Genomic DNA, 17,978 nt, shown 5'->3' on the forward strand with positions numbered 1-17,978 from the left:
CCGCTTGGACCAAACACGATTCGCCTAAGAATGTGTGATTCAGTCTTGGAAATGCATGTTTTGTCTATATAGAAAAGTATGCTTTTTGCCTTCTAGGACCACTGAATACTAAGCTTAATCGTCACGTAAGAACGATTCACTTTGTAAAACACTAGCTGCGTGTTTTTCTTCAAAGTCACCTTCCTACAAACCTTTCCCGCTTGGAACGGACACGATTCGCCAAAGAATGTGTGGTTCAGACTGGGAAAGGCATGTTTTGGCTTACATTAAAGTCTGCTTTTTCGCCTCTAGAACCACTGACAACTAAGCTTATTGGCCAAGTAACAGTAATTCACTTTGCAAAACACTAGCTGTGTGTTTATATTCAAAGTCAACTTCCTATATGTTTTTCCCGCTTTGAATGAACAGTTTTCGCCAAAGAATGAGAGATTCAGACTGGGAAAACCAGGTTATGTCTATATTGAAAAGTCTGCTTTTTACCCTCTAGAGCCACTTGAAACTAAGCATATTGGCCAAATAACACCATTCAATATGCAAATCACTAGCTCTGTTTTTATCTTCAAAGTCAAATTCCTACAAGCTTTTACCACTTGGATGGAACACAATTCGCCTAAGAATGTGCGAATCAGACTGCGAAAGGCATGTTTTATCTATATAGAAAAGTATGCTTTTTACCATCTAGAACCACTTAAAATTAAGCTTATTGGCCAAGTAACAGCAATTCGCTTTGTAAACTAGCTGTGCGTTTATCTTCAAAGTCAACTTCCTACAAGCTTTACCCAATTGGAAGGAACAGAATTCTCCAAAGAATGAGAGACTTATACTGGGAAAAGTTTTTTTTTTTTTTTGTCTATATAGAAAAGTATGCTTTTTACCATCTAGAACTTCTTAAAACTAAGCTTAATCCCCAAGTAAGAACAATTCACTTTGTAAAACACTAGCTGTGTGTATATCTTCAAAGTCAACTTCCTCCAAACTTTTCCCGATTGGAACGAACACGATTCCTCTAACACGTTTTGTGTATGTATAAAAGTCTGCTTTTTCTCCTCTTGAACCACTGAAAACTAAGCTTATTTTTCAAGTAACAACACTTGACTTTGCAAAACACTAGCTGTGCGTTTATCTTGAAAGTCAACTTCCTACAAGCTTTACCCCTTTGGAAAGAACAGAATTCACAAAAGAATGAGAGATTCAGACTGGGAAAGCCATGTTTGTCTATATTGAAAAGTATGCTTTTTAGCTTCAAGAACCACGTAAAAATAACCTTATTCACCTAGTAACATAAATTCCTTTACAAAACACTAGCTGTGTGTTTATCTTGAAAGTCAACTTCCTACAGGTTTTTCCCTCTTAGAACGAACAGAATTCGCCAAAGAATGAGAGACTGAGACTGGGAAAAGCTTTTTCAGTCTATATTAATAAGTCTGCTTTTTACCATCTAGAACCAGTTAAAACTAAGCTTATTGGCCAAGTAACAGCAATTCATTTTGCGAAAGACTAGCTGTGTGTTTAACTTGAAAGTCAACTTCCTATATGCTTTTCCCCCTTGGAAGGAACAGAATTCGCCAAAGAATGAGAGATTCCGACTGGGAAAACCTGGTTTTGTCAATATTGAAAAGTGTGCTTTTTACCCTCTAGAACCACTTAAAACTAAACTTATTCGCCAAGTAACAGCCATTCATTTTGCAAATCACTAGCTGTGTGTTTATCTTCAAGGCCAAGTTTTGCAAGCTCTTCCCACTTTGAAAGAACAGAATTCGCAAAAGAATGAGAGATTGAGACTCAGAAAACCTTTTTTAGTCTATATAGAAAGGTTTCCTTTATACCGTCCAGGACTACTTAAAACTAACCTTAATGGCCACGTAAGAACAATTCACTCTGTAAAAAGTAGCTGTGTTTTGATCTTCAAAGTCAACGTCCTACAAATTTTACCCGCTTGGAACGAACACGATTCGCCTAAGAATGTGTGATTCAGACTGGGAAACGCATGTTTTGTCTGTGTAGAAAAAAAAATATGCTTTTTAGCTTCTAGGACCACTTAAAACAAAGATTATTGGCCAAGTAACAGAAATTCACTTTGAAAAACACTAGCTGTGTGTTTATCCTCACAGTGAACTTCCAAAAAGCTTTTCCTGCTTGGAAGGAACAGAAATCGCCAAGGAATGATAGATTCAGACTGGGAAACTATGTTTTGTCTATATTGTATAGTCTTCTTTCAACCTGGTAGAACCACTTAAAACTAAGCTTATTCGCTTAATAACAGCAATTCACTTTGCAAAACACTAGCTGTGTGTTTATCTTGAACATCAACTTCCTACAAGGTTTTCCCCCTTGGAAAGAACAGACTTCGCCTAAGAATTCTGAATCTGTGTGATTCAGACTGGGAAACGCATGTTCTGCCTATATAGAAAAGTATGCTTTTTATGGTCTACAACCACTTAAAACTAAGCTTATTCGACAAGTAATAGCAATTCACTTTGCAAAACACTAGCTGTGTGTTTATCTTCAAAGTCAACTTCCTACAAGCTTTACCCGCTTGAAACGATCAAAAAACGCCAAAGAATGAGAGATTCAGACTGGGAAGTCATGTTTTGTACATAAAAAAAAGTATGCTTTTTCCCCTCTAGAAACACTTAAAATTAAGCTTATTTGCTAAGTAACAGAAATTCACTTTGCAAAACACTAAATGTACGTTTATATTGAACGTCAACTTCCTACAAACTTTTCCCGCTTGGAAAGGTCAGAATTCTCCAAAGAATGAAAGATTCAGACTGGGAAAACCATGTTTTGTCGATATTGAAAAGTGTGCTTTTTACCCTCTAGAACCACTTAAAACTAATCTTATTCACCAAATAACAGCCATTCACTTTGCAAATCCCTAGCTGTGTGTTTATCTTCAACGTCATTTTCCTGCAAGCTTTTCTCGTATGGAACGAACAGAATTCGCCAAAGAATGAGAGATTGAGACAGGGAAAAGCTTTTTCAGTCTATATAGAAAAGTATGCTTTTTACCTTCTAGGACCACTTAAAACTGAGCTTATTGGCCAAGTAACAGCAATTCACTTTGCAAAACACTAGCTGTGTGTTTATCTTCAAAGTCAACTTCCTCCAAACTTTTCCCGAATGGAAAGAACACGATTCCTCTACGAATGTGTGATTCAGACTGGGAAAAACACGTTTTGTGTATATGTAAAAGTCTGCTTTATCTCCTCTTGAACCATTGAAAACTAAGCTTATTTTCCAAGTTACAGCACTTCACTTTGCAAAACACTAGCTGTGCGTTTATCTTGAAAGTCAACTTCCTACTAGTTTTACCCCCTTGGAAAGAACAGAGTTCGCCAAAGAATGAGAGATTCAGACTGGCAAACCCATGTTTGACTATATTGAAAAGTCTGCTTTTTAGCCTGTAGAACCACTTAAAAATAAGCTTATTCGCCGAATAACAGAAATTCTCTTTGCAAAACACAAGCTGTGTGTTTAACTTGAAAGTCAACTTCCTACAAGCTTTTCCCGCTAGGAACAAACAGAATTCGCCAAAGAATGTTTGATTCAGACTGGGAAAACCTTGTTTTGTATATCTTGAAAAGTCTGCTTTTTACTCTCTAGAACCACTTAAAACTAATCTTATTCACCAAGTAACACCTTTCCCTTTGCAAATCACTAGCTGTGTGTTTATCTTCAAAGTCATGTTCCTACAAGCTTTTCCCGCTTCGAAGGAACAGAATTCGCCTGAGAATGTGTGAGTCAGACAGGGAAACGCACTTTTTTTCTATATAGAAAAGTCTGCTTTTTATCTTCTAGGACCATTTAAAACAAAGCTTATAGGCCAAGAAACAGCAATTCAATTTGCAAATCACTAATTGTGTGTTTATCTTCAAAGTTAACTTCCTACTAGCTTTTCCTGCTTGGTTGGAACAGAATTCACCAAAGAATGAGAGATTGAGACTGGGAAAACCTTTTTTAGTCTATATAGAATAGAATGCTTTTTACCATCTAGAACTACTTAAAACTAAGTTTAATCGCCAAGTAAGAACAATTCGCTTTGCAAAACACTCACTGGGTGTTTATCTTCAAAGTCAACTTCCTACAAGCTTTTCCTGCTGGAAGGAACAGAATTCTCCAGGGAATGTTCGATTCAGACTGGGAAACCCATGTTTTGTCAATATTGAAAAGTGTCCTTTTTACCCTCTAGAACCACTTAAAACTAAGCTTATTCGCCAAGTAACAGCCATTCACTTTGCAAATCAGTAGCTTTGTGTTCAGCTTCAAAGTCAAGTTCCTACAAGCTTTTCCCGCTTGGAAGGAACAGTATTCGCCAAAGAATAAGATATTGAGACTGGGAAAAGCTTTTTTACTCTATATAAAAAAGTACGCTTTTTATCATCTAGAATTACGTAAAACTAAGCTTAATCGCCAAGTAAGGACAATTCAGTTTTTAAAACATTAGATGTGTTTTTATGTTCAAAGCCAACTTCCTACAAACTTTTTCCGCTTGAAACAAGCACGATTCGCCTAAGAATGTGTGATTCAGACTGGGAAAAGCATGTTTTGTCTATATAGAAAAGTATGCTTTTTACCTTCTAGGACCACTCAATAATAAGCTTAATCGCCAAGTAAGAACAATTCACTTTGTAAAACACTATCTGTGTGTTTATCTTCAAAGTCAACTTCCTGCAAACTTTTCCCGCTTGGAACGAACATGATTAGCCAAAGAATGAGAGATTCTGACTGGGAAAACCAGGTAATGTCTATATTGAAAAGTCTGTTTTTACCCTCTAGAGCCACTTAAAACTAAGCATATTCACCAAATAACATGATTCAATTTGCAAATCAATAGGTCTCTGATTATCTTCAAAGTCAAATTCCTACAAGCTTTTCCCACTTGGATGGAACAGAGTTCGCCGAAGAATGTTTGATTCAGACTGCGAAAGGCATGATTTGTCTATATAGAAAAGTATGCTTTTTAACCCTCTAGAACCACTTAAAATTAAGCTTATTGGCCACGTAACAGCAATTCACTTTGCAAAACACTAGCTGTGCGTTTATCTACAAAGTCAACTTCCTACAAGCTTTACCCGATTGGAAGGAACAGAATTCGCCAAAGAATGAAAGATTAAGAATGGGAAACCCATGTTTTGGCTATATTGAAATCCTGCTTCTTACCCTCTAGAACCACTTAAAACTAATCTTATTCGCCTAGTAACAGCAATTCCCTTTGCAAAACACTAGCTGTGTGTTTATCTTCAATGTCAAGTTCCTACAAGCTTTACCCGCTTGGAACGAACAGAATTCGCCAAAGAGTGAGAGATTGAGACTGGGAAAAGCTTTTTTAGACTATATAGATAAGTCTGCTTTTTACCATCTAGAACTACTTAAAACTAAGCTTAGCCTCCAAGTAAGAACAATTCACTTTGTAAAACACTAGCTGTGTGTTTATATTCAAAGTCAACTTCCTACAAACATTTTCCGCTTGGACCAAACACGATTCGCCTAAGAATGTGTGATTCAGTCTTGGAAATGCATGTTTTGTCTATATAGAAAAGTATGCTTTTTGCCTTCTAGGACCACTGAATACTAAGCTTAATCGTCACATAAGAACGATTCACTTTGTAAAACACTAGCTGCGTGTTTTTCTTCAAAGTCACCTTCCTACAAACCTTTCCCGCTTGGAACGGACACGATTCGCCAAAGAATGTGTGGTTCAGACTGGGAAAGGCATGTTTTGGCTTACATTAAAGTCTGCTTTTTCGCCTCTAGAACCACTGACAACTAAGCTTATTGGCCAAGTAACAGTAATTCACTTTGCAAAACACTAGCTGTGTGTTTATATTCAAAGTCAACTTCCTACATGTTTTTCCCGCTTTGAATGAACAGTTTTCGCCAAAGAATGAGAGATTCAGACTGGGAAAACCAGGTTATGTCTATATTGAAAAGTCTGCTTTTTACCCTCTAGAGCCACTTGAAACTAAGCATATTGGCCAAATAACACCATTCAATATGCAAATCACTAGCTCTGTTTTTATCTTCAAAGTCAAATTCCTACAAGCTTTTACCACTTGGATGGAACACAATTCGCCTAAGAATGTGCGAATCAGACTGCGAAAGGCATGTTTTATCTATATAGAAAAGTATGCTTTTTACCATCTAGAACCACTTAAAATTAAGCTTATTGGCCAAGTAACAGCAATTCTCTTTGTAAACTAGCTGTGCGTTTATCTTCAAAGTCAACTTCCTACAAGCTTTACCCAATTGGAAGGAACAGAATTCTCCAAAGAATGAGAGACTTATACTGGGAAAAGTTTTTTTTTTTTTTTTTTTTTTTGTCTATATAGAAAAGTATGCTTTTTACCATCTAGAACTTCTTAAAACTAAGCTTAATCCCCAAGTAAGAACAATTCACTTTGTAAAACACTAGCTGTGTGTATATCTTCAAAGTCAACTTCCTCCAAACTTTTCCCGATTGGAACGAACACGATTCTTCTAACACGTTTTGTGTATGTATAAAAGTCTGCTTTTTCTCCTCTTGAACCACTGAAAACTAAGCTTATTTTTCAAGTAACAACACTTGACTTTGCAAAACACTAGCTGTGCGTTTATCTTGAAAGTCAACTTCCTACAAGCTTTACCCCTTTGGAAAGAACAGAATTCACAAAAGAATGAGAGATTCAGACTGGGAAAGCCATGTTTGTCTATATTGAAAAGTATGCTTTTTAGCTTCAAGAACCACGTAAAAATAACCTTATTCACCTAGTAACATAAATTCCTTTACAAAACACTAGCTGTGTGTTTATCTTGAAAGTCAACTTCCTACAGGTTTTTCCCTCTTAGAACGAACAGAATTCGCCAAAGAATGAGAGACTGAGACTGGGAAAAGCTTTTTCAGTCTATATTAATAAGTCTGCTTTTTACCATCTAGAACCAGTTAAAACTAAGCTTATTGGCCAAGTAACAGCAATTCATTTTGCGAAAGACTAGCTGTGTGTTTAACTTGAAAGTCAACTTCCTATATGCTTTTCCCCCTTGGAAGGAACAGAATTCGCCAAAGAATGAGAGATTCCGACTGGGAAAACCTGGTTTTGTCAATATTGAAAAGTGTGCTTTTTACCCTCTAGAACCACTTAAAACTAAACTTATTCGCCAAGTAACAGCCATTCATTTTGCAAATCACTAGCTGTGTGTTTATCTTCAAGGCCAAGTTTTGCAAGCTCTTCCCACTTTGAAAGAACAGAATTCGCAAAAGAATGAGAGATTGAGACTCAGAAAACCTTTTTTAGTCTATATAGAAAGGTTTCCTTTATACCGTCCAGGACTACTTAAAACTAACCTTAATGGCCACGTAAGAACAATTCACTCTGTAAAAAGTAGCTGTGTTTTGATCTTCAAAGTCAACGTCCTACAAATTTTACCTGCTTGGAACGAACACGATTCGCCTAAGAATGTGTGATTCAGACTGGGAAACGCATGTTTTGTCTGTGTAGAAAAAAAAATATGCTTTTTAGCTTCTAGGACCACTTAAAACAAAGATTATTGGCCAAGTAACAGCAATTCACTTTGAAAAACACTAGCTGTGTGTTTATCCTCACAGTGAACTTCCAAAAAGCTTTTCCTGCTTGGAAGGAACAGAAATCGCCAAGGAATGATAGATTCAGACTGGGAAACTATGTTTTGTCTATATTGTATAGTCTTCTTTCAACCTGGTAGAACCACTTAAAACTAAGCTTATTTGCTTAATAACAGCAATTCACTTTGCAAAACACTAGCTGTGTGTTTATCTTGAACATCAACTTCCTACAAGGTTTTCCCCCTTGGAAAGAACAGACTTCGCCTAAGAATTCTGAATCTGTGTGATTCAGACTGGGAAACGCATGTTCTGCCTATATAGAAAAGTATGCTTTTTATGGTCTACAACCACTTAAAACTAAGCTTATTCGACAAGTAATAGCAATTCACTTTGCAAAACACTAGCTGTGTGTTTATCTTCAAAGTCAACTTCCTACAAGCTTTACCCACTTGAAACGATCAAAAAACGCCAAAGAATGAGAGATTCAGACTGGGAAGTCATGTTTTGTACATATAAAAAAGTATGCTTTTTCCCCTCTAGAAACACTTAAAACTAAGCTTATTTGCTAAGTAACAGAAATTCACTTTGCAAAACACTAACTGTACGTTTATATTGAACGTCAACTTCCTACAAGCTTTTCCCGCTTGGAAAGGTCAGAATTCTCCAAAGAATGAAAGATTCAGACTGGGAAAACCATGTTTTGTCGATATTGAAAAGTGTGCTTTTTACCCTCTAGAACCACTTAAAACTAATCTTATTCACCAAATAACAGCCATTCACTTTGCAAATCCCTAGCTGTGTGTTTATCTTCAATGTCATTTTCCTGCAAGCTTTTCTCGTATGGAACGAACAGAATTCGCCAAAGAATGAGAGATTGAGACAGGGAAAAGCTTTTTCAGTCTATATAGAAAAGTATGCTTTTTACCTTCAAGGACCACTTAAAACTGAGCTTATTGGCCAAGTAACAGCAATTCACTTTGCAAAACACTAGCTGTGTGTTTATCTTCAAAGTCAACTTCCTCCAAACTTTTCCCGATTGGAAAGAACACGATTCCTCTACGAATGTGTGATTCAGACTGGGAAAAACACGTTTTGTGTATATGTAAAAGTCTGCTTTATCTCCTCTTGAACCATTGAAAACTAAGCTTATTTTCCAAGTTACAGCACTTCACTTTGCAAAACACTAGCTGTGCGTTTATCTTGAAAGTCAACTTCCTACTAGTTTTACCCCCTTGGAAAGAACAGAGTTCGCCAAAGAATGAGAGATTCAGACTGGCAAACCCATGTTTGACTATATTGAAAAGTCTGCTTTTTAGCCTGTAGAACCACTTAAAAATAAGCTTATTCGCCAAATAACAGAAATTCTCTTTGCAAAACACAAGCTGTGTGTTTAACTTGAAAGTCAACTTCCTACAAGCTTTTCCCGCTAGGAACGAACAGAATTTGCCAAAGAATGTTTGATTCAGACTGGGAAAACCTTGTTTTGTATATCTTGAAAAGTCTGCTTTTTACTCTAGAACCACTTAAAACTAATCTTATTCACCAAGTAACACCTTTCCCTTTGCAAATCACTAGCTGTGTGTTTATCTTCAAAGTCATGTTCCTACAAGCTTTTCCCGCTTCGAAGGAACAGAATTCGCCTGAGAATGTGTGAGTCAGACAGGGAAACGCACTTTTTTTCTATATAGAAAAGTCTGCTTTTTATCTTCTAGGACCATTTAAAACAAAGCTTATAGGCCAAGTAACAGCAATTCAATTTGCAAATCACTAATTGTGTGTTTATCTTCAAAGTTAAGCTCCTACTAGCTTTTCCTGCTTGGTTGGAACAGAATTCACCAAAGAATGAGAGATTGAGACTGGGAAAACCTTTTTTAGTCTATATAGAATAGAATGCTTTTTACCATCTAGAACTACTTAAAACTAAGCTTAATCGCCAAGTAAGAACAATTCGCTTTGCAAAATACTCACTGGGTGTTTATCTTCAAAGTCAACTTCCTACAAGCTTTTCCTGCTGGAAGGAACAGAATTCTCCAAGGAATGTTCGATTCAGACTGGGAAACCCATGTTTTGTCAATATTGAAAAGTGTCCTTTTTACCGTCTAGAACCACTTAAACCTAAGCTTATTCGCCAAGTAACAGCCATTCACTTTGCAAATCAGTAGCTTCGTGTTCAGCTTCAAAGTCAAGTTCCTACAAGCTTTTCCCGCTTGGAAGGAACAGAATTCGCCAAAGAATAAGATATTGAGACTGGGAAAAGCTTTTTTACTCTATATAAAAAAGTACGCTTTTTATCATCTAGAATTACGTAAAACTAAGCTTAATCGCCAAGTAAGGACAATTCAGTTTTTAAAACATTAGATGTGTTTTTATGTTCAAAGCCAACTTCCTACAAACTTTTTCCGCTTGAAACAAGCACGATTCGCCTAAGAATGTGTGATTCAGACTGGGAAAAGCATGTTTTGTCTATATAGCAAAGTATGCTTTTTACCTTCTAGGACCACTCAATAATAAGCTTAATCGCCAAGTAAGAACAATTCACTTTGTAAAACACTATCTGTGTGTTTATCTTCAAAGTCAACTTCCTGCAAACTTTTCCCGCTTGGAACGAACATGATTAGCCAAAGAATGAGAGATTCTGACTGGGAAAACCAGGTAATGTCTATATTGAAAAGTCTGCTTTTTACCCTCTAGAGCCACTTAAAACTAAGCATATTCACCAAATAACATGATTCAATTTGCAAATCAATAGGTCTCTGATTATCTTCAAAGTCAAATTCCTACAAGCTTTTCCCACTTGGATGGAACAGAGTTCGCCGAAGAATGTTTGATTCAGACTGCGAAAGGCATGATTTGTCTATATAGAAAAGTATGCTTTTTAACCCTCTAGAACCACTTAAAATTAAGCTTATTGGCCACGTAACAGCAATTCACTTTGCAAAACACTAGCTGTGCGTTTATCTACAAAGTCAACTTCCTACAAGCTTTACCCAATTGGAAGGAACAGAATTCGCCAAAGAATGAAAGATTAAGAATGGGAAACCCATGTTTTGGCTATATTGAAATCCTGCTTCTTACCCTCTAGAACCACTTAAAACTAAGCTTATTCGCCTAGTAACAGCAATTCCCTTTGCAAAACACTAGCTGTGTGTTTATCTTCAATGTCAAGTTCCTACAAGCTTTACCCGCTTGGAACGAACAGAATTCGCCAAAGAGTGAGAGATTGAGACTGGGAAAAGCTTTTTTAGACTATATAGATAAGTCTGCTTTTTACCATCTAGAACTACTTAAAACTAAGCTTAGCCTCCAAGTAAGAACAATTCACTTTGTAAAACACTAGCTGTGTGTTTATATTCAAAGTCAACTTCCTACAAACATTTTCCGCTTGGACCAAACACGATTCGCCTAAGAATGTGTGATTCAGTCTTGGAAATGCATGTTTTGTCTATATAGAAAAGTATGCTTTTTGCCTTCTAGGACCACTGAATACTAAGCTTAATCGTCACATAAGAACGATTCGCTTTGTAAAACACTAGCTGCGTCTATAACCACTTAAAATTAAACTTATTGGCCAAGTAACAGCATTTCACATTGCATAACACTAGCTGTGTGTTTATATTCTAAGTCAACTTCTTAAAAGCTTTTCCCACTTTACCCAACAGATTTCGACAAAGAATGTGTGAATCAGACTGTGAAACGCAGGTTTTGTCCATATAGAAGGATATGCTTCTTACCGTCTAGAACCACTTAAAATTAAACTTATTGGCCAAGTAACAGCATTTCACTTTGCAAATTACTAGTTGTGTGTTTATGTTCAAAGTCAACTTCATACAAGCTTTTCCCGCTTTGACCAAACAGATTTGGCCTATGAATGTGTGATTCAGACTGGGAAATGCATGTTTTGTCTATATAGAAGACTATGCTTCTTTTCGTCTAGAAACACTTAAAATTAAACTTATTGGCCAAGTAACAGCATTTGACTTTGCAAAACACTAACTTTGTGTTTATCTTCAAAGTCAACTTCCTAAAAGCTTTTCCCGCTTGGTACGAACAGAATTCGCCTAAGAATGTGTAATTCACACTGGAAAATTCATGTTTTGTCTATATAGAAAAGTATGCTTTTTATGGTCTACAACCACTTAAAACTAAGCTTATTCGACAAGTAACAGCAATTCACTTTGCAAATAACTAGCTGTGTGTTTATCTTCAAAGTCAACTTCCTACAAGCTTTTCCCGCTTGGAACAAACAGAATAGACCTAAGAATGTGTCATTCAGACTGGAAAAGACATGTTTTGTCTATGTAGAAAATTTTGCTCTTTACCGTCTAGAACCACTTAAAACTAAGCTTATTCCTCAAGTAAAAGCAATTCACTTTACAAATCACTAGGTGTGTGTTTATCTTCAAAGTCAAGTTCCTGAAGGCTTTTCCCGCTTTGAATGAACAGAATTCACAAAAGATTGAGAGATGGAGCCTGGGAAAAGCTTTTTTAGTCTATATAGAAAAGTATCCTTTTTACCATCCAGAACTACTTAAAACTATGCTTAATCGCCAAGTAGGAACAATTCACTCTGTAATACACTAGCTGTGTTTTTATCTTCAAAGTCAACATCCTACAAATTTTACCCGCTTGGAATGAACACGATTTGACTAAGAATGATTGACTCAGACTGGGAAACGCATGTTTTGTCTATATAGAAAAGTATGCTTTTTATGGTCTACAATCACTTAAACCTAAGCTTATTCGACAAGTAGCAGCTATTCACTTTGCAAATCACTAGCTGTGTGTTTGTTTTCAAAGTGAACTTCTTACAAGCTTTTCCCACTTGGAAAGAACAGAATTAACCTTAGAATGTGTGATTCAGACTGGGAAAGGCAAGTTTTGTCTATACAGAAAAGACTGCTTTTTACCGTCTAGAACGTCTTAAAATTAAGTTTATTGGCCAAGTAACAGCAATTATCTATGCAAAACACTAGCTGTGTGTTTAACTTGAAAGTCAACTTCCTATATGCTTTTCCCCCTTGGAAGGAACAGCATTCGCCAAAGAATGAGAGATTCCGACTGGGAAAACCTGGTTTTGTCAATATTGAAACTTTGCCTTTTACCCTCTAGAACCACTTAAAACTAAACTTATTCGCCAAGTAACAGCCATTCATTTTGCAAATCACTAGCTTTGTGTTTATCTTCAAAGCCAAGTTCTTCAAGCTCTTCCCACTTTGAAAGAACAGAATTCGCAAAAGAATGAGAGATTGAGACTCAGAAAACCTTTTTTAGTCTATATAGAAAGGTTACCTTTATACTGTCCAGGACTACTTAAAATTAACCTTAATGGCCACGTAAGAACAATTCACTCTGTAAAAAGTAGCTGTGTTTTGATCTTCAAAGTCAACGTCCTACAAATTTTACCTGCTTTGAACGAACACGATTCGTCTAAGAATGTGTGATTCAGACTGGGAAACGCATGTTTTGTCTCTGTAGAAAAAAAAATATGCTTTTTAGCTTCTAGAACCACTTAAAACAAAGATTATTGGCCAAGTAACAGCAATTCACTTTGAAAAACACAAGCTGTGTGTTTATCCTCACAGTGAACTTCCAAAAAGCTTTTCCTGCTTGGAAGGAACAGAAAGCGCCAAGGAATGATAGATTCAGACTGGGAAACTATGTTTTTGTCTATATTGTATAGTCTTCTTTCAACCTGGTAGAACCACTTAAAACTAATCTTATTCGCTTAATAACAGCAATTCACTTTGCAAAACACTAGCTGTGTGTTTATCTTGAACATCAACTTCCTACAAGGTTTTCCCCCTTGGAAAGAACAGAATTCGCCTAAGAATGTGTGATTCAGACTGGGAAACGCATGTTCTGCCTATATAGAAAAGTATGCTTTTTATAGTCTACAACCACTTAAAACTAAGCTTATTCGACAAGTAATAGCAATTCACTTTGCAAAACACTAGCTGTGTGTTTATCTTCAAAGTCAACTTCCTACAAGCTTTTCCCGCTTGGAACGATCAAAAAACGCCAAAGAATGAGAGATTCAGACTGGGAAACGCATGTTTTGTACATATAAAAAAGTATGCTTTTTCCCTCTAGAACTACTTAAAACTAAGCTTCTTTGCTAAGTAACAGAAATTCACTTTGCAAAACACTAACTGTACGTTTATATTGAACGTCAACTTCCTACAACCTTTTCCCGTTTGGAAAGTTCAGAATTCTCCAAAGAATGAAAGATTCAGACTGGGAAAACCATGTTTTGTCGATATTGAAAAGTGTGCTTTTTACCCTCTAGAACCACTTAAAACTGATCTTATTCACCAAATAACAGCCATTCACTTTGCAAATCACTAGCTGTGTGTTTATCTTCAACGTAATTTTCCTGCAAGCTTTTCTCGTATTGAACGAACAGAATTCGCCAAAGAATGAGAGATTGAGACAGGGAAAAGCTTTTTCAGTCTTTATAGAAAAGTATGCTTTTTACCTTCTAGGACCACTTAAAACTGAGCTTCTTGGCCAAGTAACAGCAATTCACTTTGCAAAACACTAGCTGTGTGTTTATCTTCAATGTCAACTTCCTACAAGCTTTACCCAATTGGAAGGAATTGAATTCACCAAAGAATGTTGGAGTCAGACTGGGAAAGGAAACCCATGTTTTGTCCATATAGGAAAGTATGCTTTTTACCATCTAGAACTACTTAATATAAAGCTTACTGGCCAAGTAAGAACAATTCCCTTTGTAAAAGGGAAAAAAAGGCTGTTTTTTTTAATCTTAAAAGTTAACGTCCTACAAGCTTTTCCCGCTAGGAACGAACAGAATTCACCAAAGAATGTTCGATTCAGACTGGGAAAACCATGTTTTGTCTATCTTGAAAAGTCTGCTTTTTACTCTCTAGAACCACTTAAAACTAATCTTATTCGTCAAGTAACACCATTCATTTTGCAAATCACTAGCTGTGTGTTTATCTTCAAAGTAAAGTTCCCTCAAGCTGTTCCCGCTTGGATGGAACAGAATTCGCCTGAGAATGTGTGATTCAGACAGGGAAACGCACTTTTTTTCTATATAGAAAAGTATGCTTTTTACCTTCTAGGACCATTTAAAACAAAGCTTATTGGCCAAGTAACAGCAATTCACTTTCAAAACACTAGCTGTGTGTTTATCTTCAAAGTCAACTTCCTACAAGCTTTTCCTGCTTGGATGAAAAGAATTAGCCAAAGAATGAGAGATTCAGACTGGGAATACCATGTTTTGTCTAGTCTGAAAAGTCTGCTTTTTACCCTCTAGAGCCACTTAAAGCTAAGCTTATTCGCCAAGTAACAGCAATTGACTTTGCAAATCACTAATTGTGTGATTATCTTCAAAGTCATGTTCCTACTAGCTTTTCCTGCTTGGTTGGAAGGAATTCACCAAAGAATGAGAGATTGAGACTGGAAAAACCTTTATTAGTCTATATAGAATAGAATGCTTCTTACCATCTAGAACTACTTAAAACTAAGCTTAATCCCCAAGTAAGAACAATTCACTTTGTAAAACACTAGCTGTGTGTTTATCTTCAAAGTCAACTTCCTACACACTTTTCCCGATTGGAAAGAACACGATTCCTCTACGAATGTGTGATTCAGACTGGGAAACACACGTTTTGTGTATATATAAAAGTCTGCTTTTTCTCCTCTTGAACCATTGAAAACTAAGCTTATTTTCCAAGTTACAGCACTTCACTTTGCAAAACACGAGCTGTGTGTTTATCTTGAAAGTCAAATTCCTACAAGCTTAACCCCCTTGGAAAGAACAGAATTCGCTAAAGAATGAGAGATTCAGACTGGGAAACCCATGTTTGTCTATATTGAACAGTCTGCTTTTTAGCCTCTAGAAGCACTTAAAAGTAAGCTTATTCGCCTAGTAACAGAAATTCACTTTGCAAAACACTATCTGTGTGTTTATATTGAAAGTCAACTTCCTATAAGCTTTTCCCTCTCGGAAGGAACAGAATTCACCCAAGAATCTGTGATTCAGACTGGGAAATGCATGTTTGTCTAATTGGAAAATCTGCTTTTTACCGTCTAGCACCACTGAAAACTAAGCTTATTTGCCAAGTAAAAGCAATTCACTTTCCAAAACACCAGCTGTGTGTTTATCTTCAACGTCAAGTTCCTACAAGCTTTTTTGCTTGGAATGGCAAAAATTCTCCAAAGAATGAGATGCAGACTGGGAAAACCATGTTTTGTCTATACTGAAAAGTCTGCTCTTTACCTGCTAGAACCACTTAAAACTAAGAATATTCGCCAAATAAGAACAATTCACTTTGCAAAACACTCGCTGTGTGTTTATCTTCAAAGTCAACTTTCTTCAAGCTTTTCCCGCTTGGAACGAACAGAATTCGCCAAAGAGTGAGAGATTGAGACTGGGAAAAGGATTTTTAGTCTATATATTTAAGTATGCTTTTAACCACCTAGAATTACTTAAAACTAAGCTTAATCCCCAGGTAATAACAATTCACTTTATAAAACACTAGCTGTGTGTTTATCTTCAAAGTCAACTTCCTCCAAACTTTTCCCGATTGGAACGAACACGATTCCACTAAGAATGTGTGTTTCAGACTGGGAAACACACTTTTTGTATATATATAAAAGTCTGCTTTTTCTCCTCTTGAACCACTGAAAACTAAGCTTATTTTCCAAGTAACAGTACTTCACTTTGCATTACACTAGCTGTGTGTTTATCTTGAAAGTCAACTTCCTACAAGCTTTACCCCCTTTAAAAAGAACAGAATTCGCCAAAGAATGAGAGATTCAGACTGGGAAAACCTTTATTAGTCTATATAGAATAGAATGCTTCTTACCATCTAGAACCACTTAAAACGAAGCTTAATCTCCAAGTAAGAACAATTCACTTTGTAAAACACTAGCTGTGTTTTTATCTTCAAGTCAACTTCCTACACACTTTTCCCGCTTGGAAGGAACACCATTTGACTAAGAATGTGTGATTCAGACTTGGAAATGCAGGTTTTGTCCATATAGAAGAGTATGCTTCTAACCATCCAGAAACACTTAAAATTAAACTTATTGGCCTAGTAACAGCATTTCACTTTGCAAATTACTAGCTGTGTGTTCATGTTCAAAGTCAACTTGTTACAAGCTTTTCCTACTGGACGGAACAGATTTTGCCTAAGAATGTGTGATTCAGACTGGGAAACTCATGTTTTGTCTATATAGAAAAGTATGCTTCTTACCGTCTATAACCACTTAAAATTAAACTTATTGGCCAAGTAACAGCATTTCACATTGCATAACACTAGCTGTGTGTTTATATTCTAAGTCAACTTCTTAAAAGCTTTTCCCACTTTACCCAACAGATTTTGACAAAGAATGTGTGATTCAGACTGTGAAACGCAGGTTTTGTCCATATAGAAGAATATGCTTCTTACCGTCTAGAACCACTTAAAATTAAACTTGTAGGCCAAGTAACAGCATTTCACTTTGCAAATTACTAGCTGTGTGTTTATGTTCAAAGTCAACTTCTTACAAGCTTTTCCCGCTTTGACCAAACAGAATTTGCCTAAGAATGTGTGATTCAGACTGGGAAACGCATGTTTTGTCTATATAGAAAAGTATGCTTTTTATGGTCTACAATCACTTAAACCTAAGCTTATTCGACAAGTAACAGCTATTCACTTTGCAAATCACTAGCTGTGTGTTTACCTTCAAAGTAAACTTCCTACAAGCTTTTCCCGCTTGGAACGATCAGAAATCGCCAAGGAATGGTAGATTCAGACTGGGAAATGCATGTTTTGTCCATATAGAAAAGTATGCTCTTTAGGGTCTAGAACCACTTAAAACTAAGCTTATTGCTAAGTAACAGCAATTCACTTTGCAAAACACTAGCTGTGTGTTTATCTTCAAAGTCAACTTCCTACAAGCTTTTCCCACATGGAATGAACAGAATTCATGTAAGAATATGTGATTCAGGCTGGGAAAGGCATGTTTTGTCTATATAGTAAAGAATGCTTTTTACGGTCTACTACCTCTTAAAACTAAGCTAATTAGACAAGTAACAGCTATTCACTTTGCAAATCACTAGCTGTGTGTTTGTTTTCAAAGTGAACTTCTTACAAGCTTTTCCCACTTGGAAAGAACAGAATTAACCTTAGAATGTGTGATTCAGACTGGGAAAGGCAAGTTTTGTCTATACAGAAAACCCTGCTTTTTACCGTCTAGAACGTCTTAAAATTAAGGTTATTGGCCAAGTAACAGCAATTATGTATGGAAAACACTAGCTGTGTGTTTAACTTGAAAGTCAACTTCCTATATGCTTTTCCCCCTTGGAAGGCACAGAATTCGCCAAAGAATGAGAGATTCCGACTGGGAAAACCTGGTTTTGTCAATATTGAAAAGTGTGCCTTTTACCCTCTAGAACCACTTAAAAATA

This window comes from Rattus norvegicus, chromosome Y (assembly GCF_036323735.1).
Source record: "Rattus norvegicus strain BN/NHsdMcwi chromosome Y, GRCr8, whole genome shotgun sequence".
Taxonomy (NCBI): Eukaryota; Metazoa; Chordata; class Mammalia; order Rodentia; family Muridae; genus Rattus; species Rattus norvegicus.